Raw genomic sequence first — 22440 nt, 5'->3', positions numbered from 1 at the left:
TACCACAGGCTCCATCTCCGCATTTCAGCATACCTTGCTTTTCTACCCAACTTTACTCACATTTATAATGGATTCCCAGAAGAAATAAAATATTACTTTCAACCATGAAGTCCTTCCACTATTCTTAAATTGCATGAGGACAAGCAATGTCTTATTATCTCTGTATCACTAGCCTCTAACGTCATGCAGGTCTCACAGCAGGAACTATAGTAATAATAATGATAATGATGATAGGATAGTTAACACTATTAAGCTTTCTACAGAAGTACCTGACATTGTCTTAAGTGCTTTGCATATATTGTTCAATTTTCACAACTCAGTAAGGTACAATTGAGAAAACTATAGCCTTTAAATACAAACAGAATTGACACAGTTCAAATTCTGGTTCTGCAACACTGTGCCATCTTAGAAAATTTATGTACCTATTCACATCTTTTTTGCTCATCTGTAAAATGGAAACCACTCATTGTTTACCTCATTGTGCTGCTGCTGTGAAGATTCCGGGCAATAGCACCCACAACACCTATCTCGTTACCTAAACATAACAGGCCCTCAAAGAAGTTTAGTCTTCTCACTCCTCTACCTCTTTCCCTTCATCACTCACCGTGCCCAGGAAAAGCAGACTGGAGACCTCTTTTGCCTCTTTTGAGTTCCCAGCAGTGGTTCTTAAACTGGTTAGTTAATTAGAATCACCTGGAGAATTTAGTGTACCTATAAAAGCCCTGGCCTTTTTCAAGGAACCTGGGTCTTGGTAGGCTTTCTTAGCTCTCCAGGTGATTAAGATAAACAGCAATGTTTGAGAGGCACTGCTCTACAGGCCTTGTCTCCCTAGCTACTTGATGCTCTGACTCCTATTCAGGAGTGGAAATTTAACCTCTGATGTTTGAAAAAACGTGGTGACCCTTCTTTCATCCTATCAGTATCAATCTAGAGGACTTCACAGACATTTCCTTGATTTCACCACAAGCAAAGAGAAGGCTAACTGTTAAAGGATAAGCAGGAGTTGATAACTTGCAGAGGTAAAACACCAATCAGTGGATTCTAGAGCAGCATACATCAGAAGTTCCTGCTCCTTGTTCCTCCCCTTCCCACAATTAACTGGTAAATTCTACCCAAGTCTACAGCTGATTAGAACAGCAGGAAACCTGAGTTAGCCCAAGCAGTAACAAGTCAGGAAACGGCAGAACTAGAAGACAAATTTAGTTTTCCTTCAGCTTTGAATGCCAACAAGTAAATTACAAAGTAACTCAATACTGACAGAAATCTTTACTGGGGATAAAACTATAATCAGTCTTAGAAAGAAGGAATGGTTCAGTAGAATACTGGTTTACAGAAAATAACAGTGTCCCTGGCAGTGATTAAATGGTCTTCCAATAAAATAATATGCAGAAAACAAGTTATTGACATTATGCTAATATTAATTCCCTGTTCAAATTTTAGAAATAAACTGCCTTTTTATTTTGGAAAATAAATAAATCTTTAGGAGACCCAAACTCCATAAAAATTCTAATAGACAGCATAATAGTGAGAAAGAACTAGAATAGCAATGTTGTATGTGGCTTTAAAATTAATTATTTTGTAAATATTATGGAACTATTTGAACAAGTAATTTTGAGAAAGTAAAAAGAAAGTTAAGATTTAGATTTCTGAAAATTCATGCAATTAAAGCTCTATTACCTAAGGCTTTAGCAATAAGAAAACAGTATATTCCCCAATATACATCTTCAACCTAGTGGCCACTATCCATAGTTTTGAAAGAAGCTGAATGATTTCAAACATAATGAACACAGATGGAAGTTAATCTTTCCTAAGAGATGTTTCTCTCTCTAGAAATCTATCAAACAAATTAACACAAATTAATTGAATCAGTATTTTCTGAACTCCAACTCTGAGGTGGGAAATATACAAAGAATAATCATGATATTAACTAATATTTATTTATAACTACCACATAAACTAGGTTATAAATTCTTTCAATAAGTGCAAGGGTGAAGCAAATCTATCCATATTCATTCCAAACTCTCTTTAAGCCTAACACATAGAGAACAACACACATACACAATGCTTTATTGTTTATATAAATTTAGTTAATAATTAATATATGTGTACAAGGGAAGAGGGAACATGGTTGCAGGGAAAAAGGGGTAGAAAAACCCAGAGGATATCTTCTAAACCAAGGGATGAGGCAAAGGCCCTAGGGGTTAAAAAAAAAAAAAAAAAAAAACATTATCTTGATACAGAACAGCTGAACATGATGAGCCCTGAAAGAAATTTGTGGAAGTAAGGAATATTCTAAGGTGAAAAACTTCAGACAGGACAGCAGGCAACATCCCCATAACCATGGCCACTAAAGCTGTGTTTACACAAATAACATACCAGTGTTGTCCCTCTCCACAACTCAATTACCCTCACAAACAAAATATGTAGGCTGCTTCCAAAAGTCACTGAATAATACACAATATCCTCTAGTGTGAATATGTAAAAATACGACTGCTTGACAATATTAAAAAATGTAAAAATGTAATTATAATTCGATGATCTGTTTCTTCTTTCCTTGGATAGATTGTAAGCACTCTAAAGATACATACTAGAAACTCCTTGTGTTCAATATCTCACCCCAGTTCTGGACCAGGGAAATACAAAGCAGGTAATAAATATTTGTTAAATGAATAAAAAGTGAATCATTCTATATGTAAGAAGTAGCAGAGAAGTAAATGGACAGAAACAGGTTACATAAAAGGTCCAATTGAAGGGAGAAGAAAACCTGGAAGGCAGTCTAAAAATATCCTGATTAAAAGCTAAATGGTCATATGCACTTTTATCAAAACACAGTCTCTAGAAAGCAGTGATAGATAAATCCATGTTTAGAATAAGAAAATGAAAATATCTGTGTAATGTATTCTTTATATTTCCACTCATCAATAATGTCAAAGTTTTTGCTTTATTTAGGATTAAAAATAAGTCTTTTTTTTATTTTTTTAAACATTTTTTTAACGTTTTATTTATTTTTGAGACAGGGAGAGACAGAGCATGAACAGGGGAGGGGCAGAGAGAGAGGGAGACACAGAATCTGAAACAGGCTCCAGGCTCTGAGCTGTCAGCACAGAGCCCGATGGGGGGCTCGATCTCACGGACCGCGAGATCATGACCTGAGCCGAAGTCGGCCGCTTAACCGACTGAGCCACCCAGGCGCCCCAAAATAAGTCTGTCTTTAACCTATACGCATTCCACATATTTAAGACACTCTTACAAATTTCCAAGAGGCAAGAAAGAATATGAAGAAAAAATTTAATGGCATCCCTGGCCAAATGCTCATTTACATCTATCCAGGCATCAGATTTTTATCCCTAAAATCTCAAAAAAATGAGTTTGTAAAGAACAGAGATAGAAAAAAATGTCATTTAGATCAAAAAAGGGGAAAAAAATCTTTGTCCAGTATTATACCTGATAACCTTAATTATTTGAACTTTGAAAGGGACTTAGGGGTGCCTGGGTGGCTCATTTGGTTAAGCATCCGACTCTTTCATGATTTCCACTCAGGTCATGAGCTCAGGATTGTGAGATCAAGCCCTGCATTGGGCTCTGCACTGAGAGTGGAGCCTGCTTGGGACTCTCTCTCTCCCTCTCTGCTCCTCCCCTGCTTGCACTCTCTCTCTCTCTCTCTCTCTCAAAATAAATAAATAAATATAAAAAAAAAAAAAAAAAAAAGGAACCTAAACACAGAGTTGAACTTGGCCCAGTCTTTTAACCAGACATTTCTTTCCTAGGATGAGGTACAATTGTCATATAGCACTATGTATGTTTAATGTGTACAGCATACTGATTTGATATACTTGTATATCAAATATACTTGTATACTTGTATACTGCATTTACCCCCATAGAGTTGGCTAACACTTCCATCATGTCACATAATTACCATTTCTTTTGTGGTGAAAACATTTAAAATCCACTCTCTTAGTGACTTATGGTACTCGGTAACTCGTAAGATAGCTCATTAATTATTTTAATGCCTTCAGGAATATGTTAACCCCCTTAAAAATATAATTTAGACATGAAGTTCAAAAACCAAAAATATTTTTTAAAAAATAATAAATCTCTTCTTTATTTTAGTCTGAAACAAGGTTAACAGAGGATACTCATTCCATAGGAACCTGAAGACAAACTTTACATTTCAAAGTATCTGCATGAACCAACATACTATTCAGTGGATTCAATTAAATGAAATGGTCAGAAATGTATCCAAAATGAAATGACCAGACTAGAATTTCTTGCATTGGTTTTTTTTCTTCAAGAAAGTGATCATCAAGCAGGAATTCTACACATATTACATGCTGTAACCATTTCCACATTAAATAGAATTATCACATTGCTATAAAATGTGGATCCCACTTAAGAATGCTACTGGTCAGTGACTTCATCATTTTATCAAGTATGTGAAGATTGTTATCTTCAAGCTGACTGTTGCTACACAAGGTGGTTATACAGACACTATTTGCTTAAATACAGTGTTATCTGGAAAAAGGAGTCTCTTTGCCAAAATAATGTAAATCATTTCCCAAGATATCTCACAAAGCAGCCTAGTCTCCTGACAAACCCCCTAGAAGAGCATAGAAACTTTCTTTGAAGGAAAGTTACAGATTAATTTATATACAGAAAACAATGTACATAACCAACTTCTAATGACAGGATCCCACTGCCATGCTAACTTTATTTTGGTGACTTAGTTGTTTAAGCTTCCCTTAATCAAATTTTCTAGGATAATTACCATCAAGAGACGAATTCAATTTTAAAAAAAGAATGATGAAAGACATGAAAATTTGTCTTAATTTATTATAAAAGGCAAGATTAGTCTGCCAAAGACACTGCTCTATTATACCTCTTTGGTGTGTGTGTGTGTGTATAAGCACGTGTGCACACGTGTGTAAATACCCATTTTAAGACTAAATCAATCTGTGCTTTTTTCATAATTCATACTATACAGGCATCCCAAGTATCTCTTTTAATCCACAAATGAATATGAAGGAATCTTTTATAATCTGAGTCACAGGTAATATTTATTCATAATTATAAGGAATTTGGTTACAAAAAATATTAATATTCTATAGCATTTTATAAAATATTAGAATATTAATATTCTAAGCATTTTAATGCAGCCCTGACTAATCCCAAATTTATCAGGAACTTAGAACAAAAGACACCAAATGCAAATCCTAAAAGCAGTGGCACGTTTAACAAAATGCTGTTGATGACAAATTTTTAAAAAGCCATCAATTTGGCAACCTCATACTGATTTCTTATTTAGCAAAATAATGAGTGTGATGGCAGCATCATAATGCTTGACAACATAAAGCTCTTTTGGGGCATCTAGGCATTCTGCTAACAAGCCAGTAGCTCTGGCTCCTTCATTTACACGAGGACACCAGTGAGCAGGAAAAGATGGCATAACACAAAAAGAAAATAACTTGGGAACTCGGGTAGTTGCCCAGGGGATGGTAAAGAGCCAAGCTGAAAAACCTGTGGTCGCTAAGCAGCAGCAAAAGCAGTGGAGAAATTCTCTTCCAGCTTTGAGGCAGCTGCAGTAAATTCAGATTCATGGAATCACAGCACACCCTGGTGACAAAAATGGGCTACCTCTAGCTGCCCTGCCCAAAGTCACTGGAGCACCATCAAAGTAGGGAATAGAGTAAGCTACCTAACATTTCTTTAAATCTTCCTGAGGAGAACCAAAACCACAGTGAGTAGACTTGCACTTTAAAGAAAAAGAGGAAAAACAAAAGAGAGTTTATGAAAGTCAAATGCTAAAGATATTTTTTAGGGAGCACATGGGTGGCTTAGTAGGCTAAGCATCCAACTTCAGCTCAAGTCATGATCTCACAGCTTCGTGAGTTTGAGCCCTGCCTCTGGCTCTGTGCTGACAAGCCTGGAGCCTGCTTTGGATTCTGTGTCTCCTCCTTCTCTGTTCCTCCCCCGCTCACGCTCTCTCTCTCTCAAAAATAAATACACATTAAATTTTTTTTAAATAAATAAAGATATTTTTTAAGCATCTGGCTTAGTTACTTACAAGCACTGCACACTTGGGCAACTTCTTAGATTATGCCTTAATTTCATATTAGAGATTCTGAGAAGTACTCATATGGTAACCATGAGAATCTACTAAAGACAATATTTGTAGAATGCTTAGAATAGGACCTGGCATACAGAAAGCACGATATGTATTCATTAAATAAATAAATAAAACCAATGCAGAGATAGGATTTTAAACTGAAAAAGAATAATATTAAAATCTATATAATATATTGAGTGCTTGCTATGTGCCATCCACTATGGTCTTTACATACATTCTTTCCTTTAATCTTTAAAATAAATCTCTCATTTACAGATGAGGGAAAATAAATGTGAAGTACAAAACAAAACTAGCAAATAGCAAACTAGCCAGGATTCAAACCCAGGTATTTCTGTCTCCAAAGCCTATTCCTTAACCACTGCACCATAGGAAAATTTGATTTTACTCATCTCTTCCTATTTTATAAATAATGATACTGAATTATCTTAGCTAAAGCTTCATAGTTCGCTAGTGGATAAATAATTAGGTATCATAGCCTACAACATGCAAATACCACTGTTTTAAAAATGAAACAAAAAATAATAAAAAATAAATAGCTATAAAATTCTATTGCCAATAGGAATAGTCTCAAATCATCCAGGTAAATTAGGTAGCAGAAAGAAATACTTCTCCTTGGATGGTGGAAGGCAAGAAGGTCAGGTGTCCTACATGAGTCGGTAATATAATCAACCCGTTCATCACAGTAAATGCCAAGTCTAGTGCCAAAACATGTGGTAAATTTCAACTTTGTTTTTCCAACATAGAAGGAAAGACCATAAGGAGGGCTGGATAGGTACACAAGCTCACCAGCTGGCTCTCTTGGCCAGCAACCACTGATGATCAGTTCAAAAATAAAGAGGTCTGTGGCAGGTGCATTCTCCCTGAGTATGCCTAGGCTTGACAATGAAAGAAAAACCAGGCAGCTCCCCACACACAGACACTTGCTGGGAGTCATCTGGCAGCAGCTGAGGTTGAGGTATACACAAGCTCCACACTGCTCCACTCTGCAGTGAAAAAGTTGGTATTTTAACATTAAGGGTGAAAAGAGGTGGGTATATATATTGAAAATACAGGTACATCCGCACTTGTATAACAATTAAAGGCCAGTGCAATTGCCCCTGTATAAAAATTAATCAGCCCATTTCTAGTTTCTATAAATCAAACTAAATCAAAGGCTGTGCACAGAATCAAGAGAAGAATATAGGGTTGGGAACCTTCTCACAACTATACTCATTATATATTTTTATAGAACTAATGAAAGAAGAAAATGTCTCTTTACATAAACATGTTTATCATTCACATGTCCTTTATATGTATTATGATATAAATGGCAGACTTTCTTTTAAAATAGTAAATACATATCCATACTCCAAATAGACACTCTGCAAGACAGCCAAAGTTTACCAAGTAATGGACAAAATCCTAGTAAATGGCAAACCACTTAGCATGGATCATTTGACAGTATTTTTATTTCATTAAATCCCACCAACTTAAAATTTTATCAATCAAAGGCATTCTCCTTAGTATTCAAGACTTACTTTTAATATGCTATATACGTGAAATACTATATGCTAAAACTATTATAAAATAATTGTTTACCACTTCACAGCTTTGATTAAATGTTATCCTTTATAAATTATATGGGATACATTTATCTCAGAATATAGAACTTCAAATGTTACAGCAGTATACTGACAGTGCCAAAAAACATAAAACAATTAATGTGTCCTCTTATGCCATCTCAAAAAAGTGTTTACAAATTTTATTGCTATATAAAATATGTAAGTGGAAATATTTCAGTTAAATCCAATAATAACTTAAATTGTGGACATGTTACATGACATTTATATTCTCTTGCTATGATCATCATAAATGACTTAACAGAATCACTGAGCACATCAGATAATTTCTTTCTTTTTTGTTTTTAAATGAAAAAGGATTTATTTGAAATGAAAGCAACAAAATTATCCAGAGAACTTTCTCTTTCTGGTTACTCTTCCAAAACATAATTTTTATTTGTATTTACTTTTTGCTAGGTCTGAATGTTGTATACACCCCAAATTCATATGTTAAAATTGCAACCCCCAGGAGTCAAGAGGCAGTTTATACCTATCCTTCTCAATGATTCCAAAACATTGAAGAAAAAGGAATGCTTCCAAATTCATTCTACAAGGCAAGCATTATCCTTATACTAAAACCAAAGACACGGGGTGCCTGGGTGGCTCAGTCGGTTAAGCATCCGACTTCGGCTCAGGTCATGATCTCACGGTCCGTGAGTTCAAGCCCCGCATCAGACTCTGTGCTGACAGCTCAGAGCCTGGAGCCTGTTTCAGTGTCTGTGTCTCCATCTCTCTCTGACCCTCCCCCATTCATGCTGTTTCTCCCTATCTCAAAAATAAATAAACGTTAAAAAAAAATTTTTTTAAATAAAAAAAAAATAAAATAAAATAAAACCAAAGACACAAGAAAATAATTACAGGCCAATATTCCTGATGAACATGATGCAAAAATCATCAACAAAATATTAGCACACCAAATTCAACAATATGTTAAAAGAATCATGCACCATAATCATGTGGGATTTATTCCAGGGATGCAAGGATGGTTCAACATACACAAATCAATCAACACAAAACACCACATTAACAAAATGAAGAGTAAAAACCATATGATCAACTTAATACACTCAGGAAAGGCTTCTGACAAAATTCAACATCCATTCATAATAATAATTCTTAACAAAGTGGGTATACAGGGAAATGTCTCAACATAATAAAGCCATATATGACAAACCCAAAGGTAACATCATACTTAATACTGAAAAGCTAAAAGCTTTTTCTGTAAGATCAGGAAAAAGATAAGGATGTCCACTTTCATAACTTGTATTCAACACAGAAGTCCTAGCTACAGCAATCAGACATGAAAAATAAATAAAAGACATCTAAAGTATTAAGGAAGAGGTAAAACTGTCACTATTTGCAAATGACATAATATATATAGAAACCCTAAAGACTCCAAAAAACTATTAGAACTAAGAAATGAATTCAGTAAAGTTGCAGGATACAAAATTAATATAAAGAAATCTGTTGCATTTCTATATACTAATAACAAGGTAGCAGAAAGAAATTAAGAAAATAATCCAAAGTGCACCAAAAAAGAATAAAATATCTAGGAATAAATTTAATCAAGTAATGAAAGACCTGTACTCTGAAAACTATAGATATTGATGAAAGAAAGTGGTGATGACACAAATGGAAAGATATACCAGGCTCATGGACTAGCAGAATTAATATTGTTAAAATGTCCATACTAATCACAGCAATCTACAAATTCAATGCAATCTTTATCAAAATACCAACAGCATTTTTTTTACAGAACTAAAATGAATAATCCTAAAGTGTTTATGGAACCACAAAGACCCTGAATAAACAAAGCAATCTTGGGAAATAAGAACAAAGCTGGTGGTTATCAGACTCCCAGATCTCAAACTATACTACAAAACTGTAGTAATCAAAACAGCATGTATGATAGTGGCATAAAAACATATAGATCGACAGAAAAGAATGGAGAGCTCAGATAAACCCACATTTATATGTCAAATAATTTATAACAAAGAAATTAAGAGTATGAAATGGGGGAAACACAGTAACTTCAACAAACGATGTTAGGAAAACTGGAGAGTTAAATGCAAAAGAATTGAACTGGACCACTTTCTTACACCATCTGCAAAAATAAACTCAAAATGGATTAAAGACCTAAATGTGAACCTGAAAGCATATAACTCCTCAAGAAAAACACAGGTATTAGACTCTTAGACATTGGTCTTAGCAATATTTTTTTTGGATTTGTCTCCTCAGACAAGAGAAACAAAAGCAAAAATAAAGTATTGGGACAACACCAAACGAAAAAGGTTAGGTTTTGCACAGCAAAGGAAACCATCAGCAAAGTGAAAAGATAGCCTACAGAATGGGAGAAGATATCTGCAAATGATATATCTGATAAGGAATTAATATCTAAAATATATAAAGAACTTATACAACTAAACACTAAAAAAATAAACAATTTGATTACAAAAACGGGAAGAGGACATGAATAGACATTTTTTCTTTTAATTTTTTTAATGTTTATTTATTTTTGAGAGAGAAACAGAGCATGAGTGGGGGAGGGGCAGAGAGAAAGAGGGAGACACAGTATCTGAAGCAGGCTCCAGGCTCTGAGCTGTCAGCACAGAGCCCGACACAGGGCTTAAACCCACAGACCGTGAGCTCATGACCTGAGCCAAAGTCTGAAGTTGGACATTTAACCAACTAAGCCACCCAGGCGCCCCAACATTTTTTCAAAGAAGACCTACAGATGTCCAACACACGCATGAAAAGATGCTCAATAACACTAATCATCAGGTAAATGCAAATCAAAACCACAATATCTTATTGTGACAGACCTCATGTCTGTCAGATTGGCAGTACCAAAAAGACAATAAATAACAAGTATTGGTGAGGATATGGAGAAAAGTGAGCCCTCATGCACTGCTGGTGGAAATGTAAATTGGTAAAGCTAGTATGGAAAACATTATGGAGGTTCCTCAGAAAATTAAAAAATAGAAATACCATATGATCTAGCAATTCTACTTCTGGGTATCTACCTAAAGAAAACAAAAACACTAATTTGAAAAGTTCTATGCACTCCTATTTTTATAGCAGTATTATTTACAATAGGCAAGATAAAGCAACCTAGGTATCCACTGACAGATAAGTGGATAAAGAAGATGTGGTATATATATATACATATATGTATATATATGTATATATATATATGAAATAGAATATTACTCAGCCATAACAAAGAATGAAATCTCCCCATTTTTGGCAACATGGATAGACCTAGAGGATATTATGCTGAGTATATTAAGTGAGACAGAGAAAGACAAGTACTGTATAATTTCACATATATGTGGAATCTAAAAACAAAACAAAACAGATTTATATCTATAGAGAAAACTAGTGGTTGCCAGAGGAAAGGGTTGTGGAATACTGAGTGACATAGGGGAAGGGGATTAAGAGGTAAAAGCTTCCAGTTATAAAATAAATAAGACAGAGATAGGGAATACAGTCAGTAATATGTAATAACTTTTTACAGTGACATATGATAATTACACTTATCATTGTGAGCATTTCATAACATATATAAATGTCAAATGTTTACACCTGAAACTAATATAACATATGTCAGCTATACTTTCAGAAAAAAAAAAATTTCCTAACCCCCAAAGATGATAGTGTTAGGATATGGGGTCTTTGTGAGGTGCTAAATGGGATTAGTGTTCTTATAAAACAGCTCCACAGAGTTCCGTCTCCACTTTGACCATGTGAGGACACAGAAGGCACCAGCCATGAACCAGGAAGAGGCGTCTCACCAGAACACAACCATGCTGGCACCTTGATCTTGGTCTTCCAAAGCCCCCAGAAATATGAGAAATAAATTTTTGTTGTTTATAAGCGACTGAGTCTCTGGTATTTTGTTACAGCAGCACAAACAGAAAAATTTCTGTACTGAAAAAGTAATCCTGGGGGCGCCTGGGTGGATCGGTCGGTTGAGTGTCTGATTTCCGCTCAGGTCATGATCTCACAGTTCGTGAGTTCCAGCCCCATGTCAGGCTCTGTGCTGACCGCTCAGAGCCTGGAACCTGCTTCAGATTCTGTGTCTCCCTCTCTCTCTGCTCCTCCCCTGCTCACATGCTGTCTCTCTCTCAAAAATAAATAAAGATTAAAAAAAAAATTAAAAAAAAAAAAAAAGAAAAAGTAATTCTGGTACCAAAAGAATATTATCTATTATCTCTGTCCTACGTTTTAAATGGAGGCTCTCCCTTTGGTATCTATCAACTCTTCTCACAGGAGAGGAAATATGGCTCGTTTATCTTTGGTCTGTCAGTGCTCAAGAACTAGGAAGTATTCAATACTTGTTTATTAAGAAGTGTCAAATTTTACTAGAAGAAAAATATTCTCCATTGCTTAAATGTCTACAAGTCTCTTGGCAGGGATGGCTTCTTGAGGCCTGTGCTTACAAGGATCACATGCCTGGTTTAATGCTGTGCTATTGCCACCCTTAAATTCTTAATAATTTTTTAAAAGGTGCCATATATTTTTATTTTGCACTGAGTCCCACATATTATGTTGCCAGTCCTGTTTGCTCACACGCTCAACATTAATCCTCAGGATTAATACATATGGAGACATGGCTATTTCAACTCCTCCCCAAAACTGCAGGGTCCAAACTCAATACTCATCTACTTCAAAGTAGTTTTTCTGAATAAATATTTAACCTACAAAGTAAGTCTGTGTAATGGAACTAACAACCAGTACTTTTCAATTTCTGTAATTTTTCAAACAATGAAAAAGATCCTTATGAGACAACTCTGAAATTATTCTTACCTATGTCTTTTTTCATCTACCTCTTCATCCCCTTCTGAATAAAATTATTTCATGATCACTGTATCTAGAATAATATTAATATTTTTATTGAGCATTTATTATGAACCTGGCATGGTCATTGTACATATATTATCTCATTTAACCCTCACAAATCTAGAAAGATGATACTATTATTACTACCATGTTATAGTGGAGTAAAAAAGTTAAGTAGTGCAGCCAGAATGTGAACTCAGGTGGTATTATACTAGATCTACGTTCTTAACTATTACACAATTCTGAAGTATAACAAATAAATGGCCATCCAAAAAAACCTAAGTAGGTTGTTTTTGGCAAATGAATGATCTAACTTGAGACCAGTACTGTTCAATAGAAATATAACATAAGCCACATGTTGTTTTAAATTTTCTAGTAGCTATATTTAAAAAGTAAAAGCAAAAAGGTGAAATTGATTTTAATAATGTATTTTATTAGCTCAGTGTATTCAAAATGCTATCATTTCAACATGTAACCAATGTAAAATTAATGATATTATATATTCATTTTTTGTACTAAGCCTTTGAAATCCAGTATTTTATACTTATAGCACATGTCAATTCAGACTAGCTACATTTCAAGTATTCAGTACCCGTATGTGGCCAGTGGCTACTATACTAGGAAGCACAGGTCTAAATAATAAATACTAGGAGTGAGGAATACAGAATATTTACGATCAGGAAAGAATTTGAAAAGTAGATGGAATTTTAATTGGATCCTGAAAGAATGCTAAAATTTGAAAACTTGGAAGGGCATAGCCGTTGAAGAGAATAAAAGGTATGTTGGGGCAGACATTTGTTTTTGAAATTAATCATGTACCTAATACCCAGCAAACTGTGATACTCAGCATACAATACACACAATCCTTGTATCAGTGGTTCTAAAACACTTATCAGAATCACCTGGAAGGCAAAACAATTCACTGAATTAGTAGGTCTGGATTTGCATTTCTAACAAATTTCTAGGCGGTGCTAATGCAGCTGACTCAGGACCATACTTGGAGAATTGTTGCCTTAAATTCACACTTTGTTGTAGGTATCACCATTTCATCAGTAAGGAAAGTTAGGCTCAGAATAGTTACATAACTTGCCAGGTAGTCACTGCTTGCATTGGTAGTATAATGGCAGGTGGTTCAAGACCAAGCCTGGAATTTAACTCTAGGTCTGTTTATCTTCAGCTTCCTATTTCCCCTATGATTTCTTCTAAAACTTAAATACTTTTTATAGTTACATTTAACTTTGTGATCCACTTTGATTCTATTTTTGTATGTGGTATGAGATAAGAGTAAAGTTTCTTTTTCTACATATAGATGTCCAATTGTTCAAGTGCAACTTGTTTAAAAGATTATCCTTTCCCTGCTTAAAAAAAAAAATCAGTTGTTTCTCTATATGTTAACCTATTTTTGAACCCTCTCTTCTGTTCCACTGATCTATGTTCTAGTCTAACGATCTCTGTGTCTATCTTGACACTGTCTTCATTACCATGGATCTATATAGTAAGTTTTGGAATCAGGTAGTGTAATTTCTCAAAATTTGTTCTTTGTTTAAAAACTGATTTGGCTACTGTAGAGCGCCTGGGTGGCACAGTCAACTGAGCATCCGACTTCAGCTCAGGCCATAATCTCACGGTTTATGAGTTCAAGTTCTGCATCGGGTTCCATGCTGACAGCTCAGAGCCTGGAGCCTGCTTCAGATTCTGTGACTCCCTCTCTTTCTGCCCCCCCTCTGCTTGTGCTCTCTCTCAAAATAAATAAACATTTAAAAACATTTTTTAACTGATTTGGCTGCTCTAGGATCTTTGCATTTTTATATAAATTTTAGAATCATCTCATCAATTTCTGTAAGAAAGCCAGCAAGGATTTCAACTGGAAGCATGTTTAACCTGTGGATCAATTTCCAGAGAATTGACCCCTTAACAGTATTTAGTCTCCAAAGCCATGATAATTTAGTTGATCTCCCATTTATTTAGGTCTTCTTTAAGTTCTCTCAGTAAAGTTTTGGGGTTTTCAGTAGATCAGTTTTTCAAGCACTTTTTAAAATTTATTCCTAAATAAATCATAGTTTTTAATAGTACTGTAAATGGTACTTTCAAGTTTTAGTTTCCGGGTGTCTGTTGATAGTATACAGAAATACAATTAACTTTTGTGTATTGATCTTATAGGCTAAACTCATTTATTAGTTCTAAGATCATCTTTTTGTAGAATCCTTAGGATTTTCTACATAAATAATCATGTCATCTGAGGATAAAGACTATCTCACTTACTCCTCTCTACTCTGCCTTTTATTTCTTTGTCTTGTTTTATTGTACTGGCTAGGCAAGTAAAATATTGAACAGAAATGATGGGAATAGGCATTCTTGTTTTGTTTCCAATCTTAGGGAATAAGCATTCATATTTTATCATTAAGTATGATATTGGCTGAGAGTTTTTCACAGATGTCCCTAGTATTAAGAAAAAAGTCCTTTTCTAATACTAATACTTCTAAAAATTTTCTAAGAATTTTTGTCACAAGTACATACTGAATTTTATCAAATACTTTTCCTGTGTCTACTGAGATGAACATTTTTTTCATTTATCCTGATAATATGGTTAAACAGATTGATTTTCAAATTTCAATCAACCTTAAATTCCTGGGATATTTTCCACTAGGTCATGATATATTATCATTATTATATATTTCTAGACTTCATATACTAAAATTTTGTACAGAATTTATGTGTTTGTGTGTGTGTGTGTGTGTGTGTGTGTGTGTGTGTCCAAAACACATTTTGGTATGTATTTTCTTTTTCTTTGGCATCATGTTTGAAAATAATTAGTGATAATGTTTATAAATCATAATTTACATAATTATTCATATATTACTTGATATAGAAAGAATGAAGGTAATTCACAAATTACTCCAATTATACAGTAAATGGGAATTTACATTATATATTAACCTTTTAAAAGTTATTAAACCATTAAAAATACATTAAACAGTTTTTTTTTTAAATTACCCCTTTTAAGTTGCCCACGACTTTTTTTACCATTACCAGGAATTTTGCATTTTATATATATATATATATATATATATATATATATATATATATATATATAATTTATTGTCAAATTGGTTTCCATACAACACCCAGTACTCATCCCAAAAGGTCCCCTCTTCAATGCCCATCAGGCACCCTCCCCTCTCCCCCACCCCCCATCAACCCTCAGTTTGTTCTCAGTATTTAAGAGTCTCTTATGGTTTGCTTCCTTCCCTCTCTGTAACTTTTTATTCCCCCCTTTCCCTCCACCCTGGTTTTCTGTTAAGTTTCTCAGGATCCACATATGAGTGAAAACATATGGTATCTGTCTTTCTCTGCCTGACTTATTTCACTTAGCATAACACTCTCCAGTCCCATCCACGTTGGTAAAAAAGGCCAGATTTCATTCTTTCTCATTGCCAAGTAGCATTCCATTGTATATATAAACCATATCTTCTTTATCCATTCATCAGTTGATGGACATTTAGGCTCTTTCCATAATTTGGCTATTGTTGAGAGTGCTGCTATAAACATTGGGGTACAAGTGCCCCTATGCATCAGCACTCCTGTATCCCTTGGATAAATTCCTAGGAGTGCTATTGCTGGGTCATAGGCTAGATCTATTTTTAATTGTTTGAGGAACCTCCACACTGTTTTCCAGAGTGGCTACACCAATTTGCATTCCCACCAACAGTGCAAGAGGGCTTCCATTTCTCCACATCCTCTCCAGCACCTATAGTCTCCTGATTTGTTCATTTTAGCCATTCTGACCGGCATGAGGTGGTATCTCAGTATGGTTTTGATTTGTATTTCCCTGATGAGGAGTGATGTTGAGCACCTTTTCATGTGCCTATTGGCCATCTGGATGTCTTCTTTAGAAAAGTGTCCATTCATGTTTTCTGCCCATTTCTTCACTGGATTATTTGTTTTTCAGGTGTGGAGTTTGGTGACTTTTTTATAGATTTTGGATACTAGCCCTTTATCTGATATGTCATTTGTAAATATCTTTTTCCATTCCGTCGGTTGCCTTTTAGTTTTGTTGATTGTTTCCTGTGCAGTGCAGAAGGTTTTATCTTGATGAGGTCCCAATAGTTCATTTTTGCTTTTAAATTCCCTCGCCTTTGGAGATGTGTCAAATAAGAAATTGCTGCAGTTGAGGTCAGAGAGGTTTTTTCCTGCTTTCTCCTCTAGGGTTTTGATGGTTTGAATGTCTCACATTCAGGTCCTTCATCCATTTTGAGTTTATTTTTGTGAATGGTATAAGAAAGTGGTCTAGTTTCATTCTTCTGCATGTTGCTGTCCAGTTATCCCAGCACCATTTATTAAAGGGACTATCTTTTTTCCATTGGATTTTCTTTCCTGTTTTGTCGCAGATTAGCTGGCCATACATTTGTGGTTCCAGTTCTGTAGTGTCTGTTCTATTCCATTGGCCTATGTGTCTATTTTTGTGCCAATACCATACTGTCTTGATGAGGAATTTTGCATTTCTAAGATACTTGATGAAAACAGCTTAATGGCAATAAGATACTCTCCTTTTGCAGCATGGAGATAATCTGAAAATCCCACTCACTGATATGAATTTGTGTCATTCTCTTTATAAATGAAAAAGAAGTTAATGCTGACCAGATTCTAGTCAAATATAACTGAATATATTAGAATTCTGTACTATTGCAAGCACTGAGGATAAACTGCTGCTTCTGAAACAGCATCTTTCTCTCAGTGAAATAATAAGAGCAAAGTGGTTAGGAAAAAAATACAATCTATTTAGCAATTTCTAAACTGTGCTTCATGGAGAAAGTCCATTTTCAGAGTGCTGGAATCAGAAAAGTAAGGTTCACATCAACATGTAAGATTCTGTCAGAAAGCAAACTGCAGCTTGATACAAAACAGGCTACCAAGTAATATTGAGATAGGACCATAAATAATCTGCAAATTAGAAAACTCTGAGCAAACATTGAGATCCCTGGTAAGCAGACCTCAATACCAAGAATAGCATGCAGGATGTTAATTAAGAAGTGCCTTTCGGATCAAAGGTATGAAAAAAGAGGGGAATGAAGCAGGTTGGGACAGAAGAAGAAGTTAAATTGTGATAAAGGTCTAGTGTAGTGTCAGCCTTGACTGACCCCCCAGGTAACTCTGGAACTAGAATGGCCCCTCAGAGTTGTCCTCAGTTGGGCAAAGATGGCCAAACCTTTGCATTCCCAGAGCAATCCGTCATTGGCCAGGGGATACTCCTAGTCTGGCTCCCTGCAGCTGAGGCAGTTCTTGAAGACACTGGCAGCTGTGGGCTCTCTGCCCACTGTACTCGCTGCAGCTTGAGCAACAATATTTCAAGAAGGTGAGATCTGGGTGGCACATCACAGTATCTACCCAATTAGTCAAAGGATTTAGAGAGTTAAGAAAGAAAGACCTTAAGCAATGCTGGAAACTGATTTAGATATGTGCATATCAAAGTTACATGACTTCTTCCACTACTTCATTCAGATCTCTATACAAATGCCATTCCTTCAGAACTTTCCCTGACCAGTCTAAAATGGCACCTCTTTACTGTGTTTCATTTTCTCATGGTACTTACCACTACTTAATACTTTAATAGACATTTGTTTGTTTATTGGGTATTATCTGCCACTCCCACTGGAATATAAGTTACAGGGGGAAACAAGTTTATCTTGTTCACCACTATATCCCCAGTGTCCAGAGCAATGCAGGGGAAAATCATATACATATTCACAAATAACCAGAGTCCACTTAATATTTGTGTTGTACGTGATAATGATTTGTCATCACTGACAACTTATTAACTATACTGTTGTTGAATTGGATATCAAAGGTTATTAACTTAGCCTAGGTTCCTGATGAAAAACATAAAACATACAAATAAGACTTTGAGATAGGTCATCATTATAGTTGACTTTATGTCTCAGTGTGACTGGGCCATGAGATGCCAAGATATTTGGTCAAATACGGTTTTGGGGTGTTTCTGTGAGGGTGTTTTTAAATGAGTTTAACATTTAAATGACAGAATGATGAATGTAGATTGCCCTTTCTAACGTTAGTGGGCCTTATCCAATCAGTTGGAGGCTTGAATAGAACAAAAAGGCTGAACTTCCACCAAATAACAGAATTTCTTTTGCCTGTCTTTGAGCTAGGGCATTGGGTTTTCCCTGCTTTTGGACTAGAACTTCACCATCAGCATTCCTGGTTCTCAGGCCTTTGGACTCAGACTGGAAATGTATCATCAGTACTCCTGGATCTCCAGCTTGCCAACTGTAGATCTTGGGACTTGTCAAACTCCACAATGCTGTAAACATACGTCTTAATTTACTTATACTGCTATAACAAAACACCAAACACTGGGCAGCTTATAAACAACAGAAATTTGTTTCCCACAGTTCTAGGGGCTGAGAAGTCCAAGATCAAGGTGCCAGTATCGTCACATTTTTGTGAAGGCCCTCTCTTGGGCTCTTAGCTAGCATCTTTCTCACTGTCCTCACAGGGTAGAAGGAACTAGGGAGCTCTCTGGGACCTCTTTTACAAGAGCTAATCCCATTCATGAAGACTCCACCCTCATGTCCTAATCACCTCCCCATGGCCCCATCTACTAATACCATCATCTTTGGGTGTTAAAATTTCAACATATGAATTTTGGGAATTTTGAAAAAGCTGTGTAAGTTTTTTAATGTTTCCATATTGTATAATATTGTTGACTTCTTTAAAATTTATACCATTCATTTGGGCAGGAGATGAGGAGTTGTTTTCTGAGGTATATATATTTGGCTTTTAAAATCTAAGTGGAAATACATTTTAAATGAAATATTTCTTTTTATTTCTCTTATTTAAAACAAACACGTTTTACAGCCTTCATATATTAACAATCTAATAGTAAAATCAACTATAAGAAATAAATTTCAAACTATGAAAGTAAATTATAAATAAAATCCTAAGCTAATGTGTGCTTTGTTATTCTCTACAAAAGACATTAACCATCATTTGGAATTTATCTGTCAAATGTGCTGCTTTTTATGTGTACATTTGAGAACAAGAGGGTCTTGTAAAGCACTCTAACTCTTAAAAGAAGGAAATCCAAACGTGTAAAAGAGTATTAAATCTCATATATATTCCATTCCACTAACTACATTTTAGTATTTACTTAAAATTCAAAGACTGTCAATAAAGTCATAGGACATGAGGCACACCCTTATCCAAATGCAGTACCAAAATGTCTTCAAATGTTAAAAAGAAGTAATTTTTGTTTAAAGGCCTCTTAGGAGTCTACATGTCTATGCTCTCCTTCCATTAATGTGAATAATCAAAAGCTAACTGGATTTCAAGTGGAACATTTAATTGACACCTTCTGATGTTGTTTCATCCAAATCATTTTGAGAGACAGAAATGTTTCACACAATTATACTATTTCTTGAAAAGCTGCATTTAAGGGACTCCTCATACACAAATGTCAGTTTAACCTACAAAGTAACCTAGCTTTCTCTGAGTGAATTTAGTTGAATTTACTATTAGATTGTTAACATGTGAAGGCTATAAAATGTGTCTGTTTTAAACAAGAGAAATAGGGGCACCTATTAAACAAGAGAAATAGGGTGGCGCAGTCGGTTAAGCTTCCAACTTCGGCCAGGTCACGATCTCGCGGTCCGTGAGTTCCAGACCCGTGTCAGGCTCTGGGCTGATGGCTCAGAGCCTGGAGCCTGTTTCCGATTCTGTGTCTCCCTCTCTCTCTGCCCCTCCCCCGTTCATGCTCTGTCTCTCTCTGTCCCAAAAATAAATAAACGTTGAAAAAAAAAATTCTTTAAACAAGAGAAATAAAAAGAAATAATATTTCATTTAAAATGTATTTCCACTTAGATTTTAAAAGCCAAATATATACCTCAGAAAACAACTCCTCACCCCTGACCAAATGAATTGGGTGCATTTTAAAGAAATCATCAATATACATAATATGGAAATATTTAAAAGCATTCACAACTTTTAAAAAATTTCCTTAGTCACAGACGTTGAAGGTAAAATTCAAACAAAACTTGGTCCTTGAAAATAAATTCTCCTTTAAGAGGATTCCCCTCACTTAAAGTGTTCATAATTTATTTAAAAAAACATAACAAGCTTATCCCAGTTTGTTCCTATCTGAAAGGAATATCGCTATGTGGCTCCAAAGAAAAGTAGAATCTACCCTTCCGGTCCCCACAACATACCAATTGACAATGCTTGTTTATGAGTTCATTACAAACTGCTAAAAGAGTGCTATTTCACTTCAGGCCATCAAAATGGTATGAATATATAGGTTTAATGAAATTCCCTATGTTAAATGTAGATATTTTCTGGTATAAGGGGGGGAAAGTCAAACATTTTTCCTACTGGTCTTGCCTCTTAAGACGTTTTTATTGATTCTTTCCTCTCTATTTAGAGTTATCCCTAAACATGTAAGAAAATCTACCTCTTGATAGACTTGGATGACCCAATTTGAGTCCACATAATAAAATTTTTCTAGTCACAATGAAGTAGTCCTTCTCAACTTGGATGTTATATACTGAACTGTGTTCCTCCCAAAATTCATATATCTATTTCCCAGTGCCTTAGAACATGAATGTATTTAGACACAGGGATTTTAAAGAGGTAATTAAAGTTAAAATGAGGCCCTAGGGTAAGCCCTAATGTAATCTGACTGGTATTCTTAAAAGAAGAGGTGATAAGGACAGAAACACCAGAGATGTGCACACAAAGTAAATAGGCCATATGAGGGCACAGTGACAAGGCATCTATAATGGGTCTCAGGAAAAACCAAACCTGACAATATCGTGTCATAGATTTCCAGCCTCCAAAACTGTGAGGAAATAAATCTTTGTTGTTTAAGCCACCTGAACTTTGATATTTTGCAATGGCAGCCTGCAGTACTGTAATTCATAAGGAATATGTATTTGGTTATTCAAATGACCAAAATATCTCATATATTTGGTTTTTATCCACAGTTCCTGGCTCACAGTTCCCAAACCTCTTGGAATTTCCTAATGATAACAGCAATGGGACCATCTTTTGTCATAATGTTTGGTCTCTTGCCTCAGTTCCTGAAATCGCTTTAGAAACATAAAGGTAAACCAATGCCTTGTTATTCATAAAAAGCCCCTTTCCACCACAACCGGATTTATGCTAGTGAAGTAACGTTTGGAAATTACCTAGGATGGGACTGGTTGCCAGGGGAACCAACTATGACTAGTGAGTTGAAACTTCGAGTCCCACCCCCTGATTTCTGGGGAGAGAAGAGGAGTTAAGGTTGAATCAATCACCAATGGCAAATGATTTGATCTATCATGCCTATGTAATGAAGCCTCCATAAAAACCTAAAAGGAGAGGGTTTGGAAAGCTTCCAGATTGGTGAACACGTGGAGATTTGTGGACAGTGGCACACTCCGAGAGAGGATAGAAGCTCCACAACATTTCCCCATACCTTGCCCTATGTATCTCTTCCATCTGCCTGTTCCTGAGTTGTATCTTTTTATAATAAACCAGTGATCTAGTAAGTAAAATGTTTTTCTGAATTCTGTGAGCTGCTCCAGCAAATTAATCAAACCCAAGAAGGGGGTCATTAGAACCTCCAATCTATAGCTGGTCCATCAGAAGCTCAAGTGACAACCTGAACTTGCTACTGGTGTCTAAAATGGGAGGTGGGAGTGGGGGTGCAAGTTTTAAGGACTGGGCCCTTGGCCTGTAGAATCAGAGGCTATCTCTAGGTAGGCATGTCAGAATTGAGTTTAATTGTAAGACATCTAGCTGGTGTTGAAAGAACTGCTTGGTAACATGGGGGAAACCCAAACACACACACACACACACACACACACACACACACACACAC

General features: G+C 35.5%; 1 protein-coding gene and 1 long non-coding RNA gene across 2 annotated transcripts in view; both read right to left on the bottom strand.

Moving 5' to 3' along the window:
- The window catches only part of MACROD2 (mono-ADP ribosylhydrolase 2), a 2049910-nt gene that overhangs the window by 1929053 nt on the left and 98417 nt on the right, over positions 1-22440 (bottom strand). The window lies entirely within an intron of this gene.
- LOC121012510 (uncharacterized) lies at positions 12011-20169 on the bottom strand. Its single transcript, XR_005782148.1, has 3 exons — positions 20159-20169; positions 17044-17046; positions 12011-12121 (listed from the first exon to the last, which is right to left on the bottom strand). It is a non-coding gene; the product is annotated as an uncharacterized LOC121012510 (long non-coding RNA).

Source organism: Herpailurus yagouaroundi, unplaced genomic scaffold (genome assembly GCF_014898765.1).
Source record: "Herpailurus yagouaroundi ecotype Mexico unplaced genomic scaffold, PumYag 196, whole genome shotgun sequence".
NCBI lineage: Eukaryota > Metazoa > Chordata > Mammalia > Carnivora > Felidae > Herpailurus > Herpailurus yagouaroundi.
Note: the sequence above shows the minus strand (reverse complement) of the source record. Positions and strands in the feature narration are given on the sequence as shown.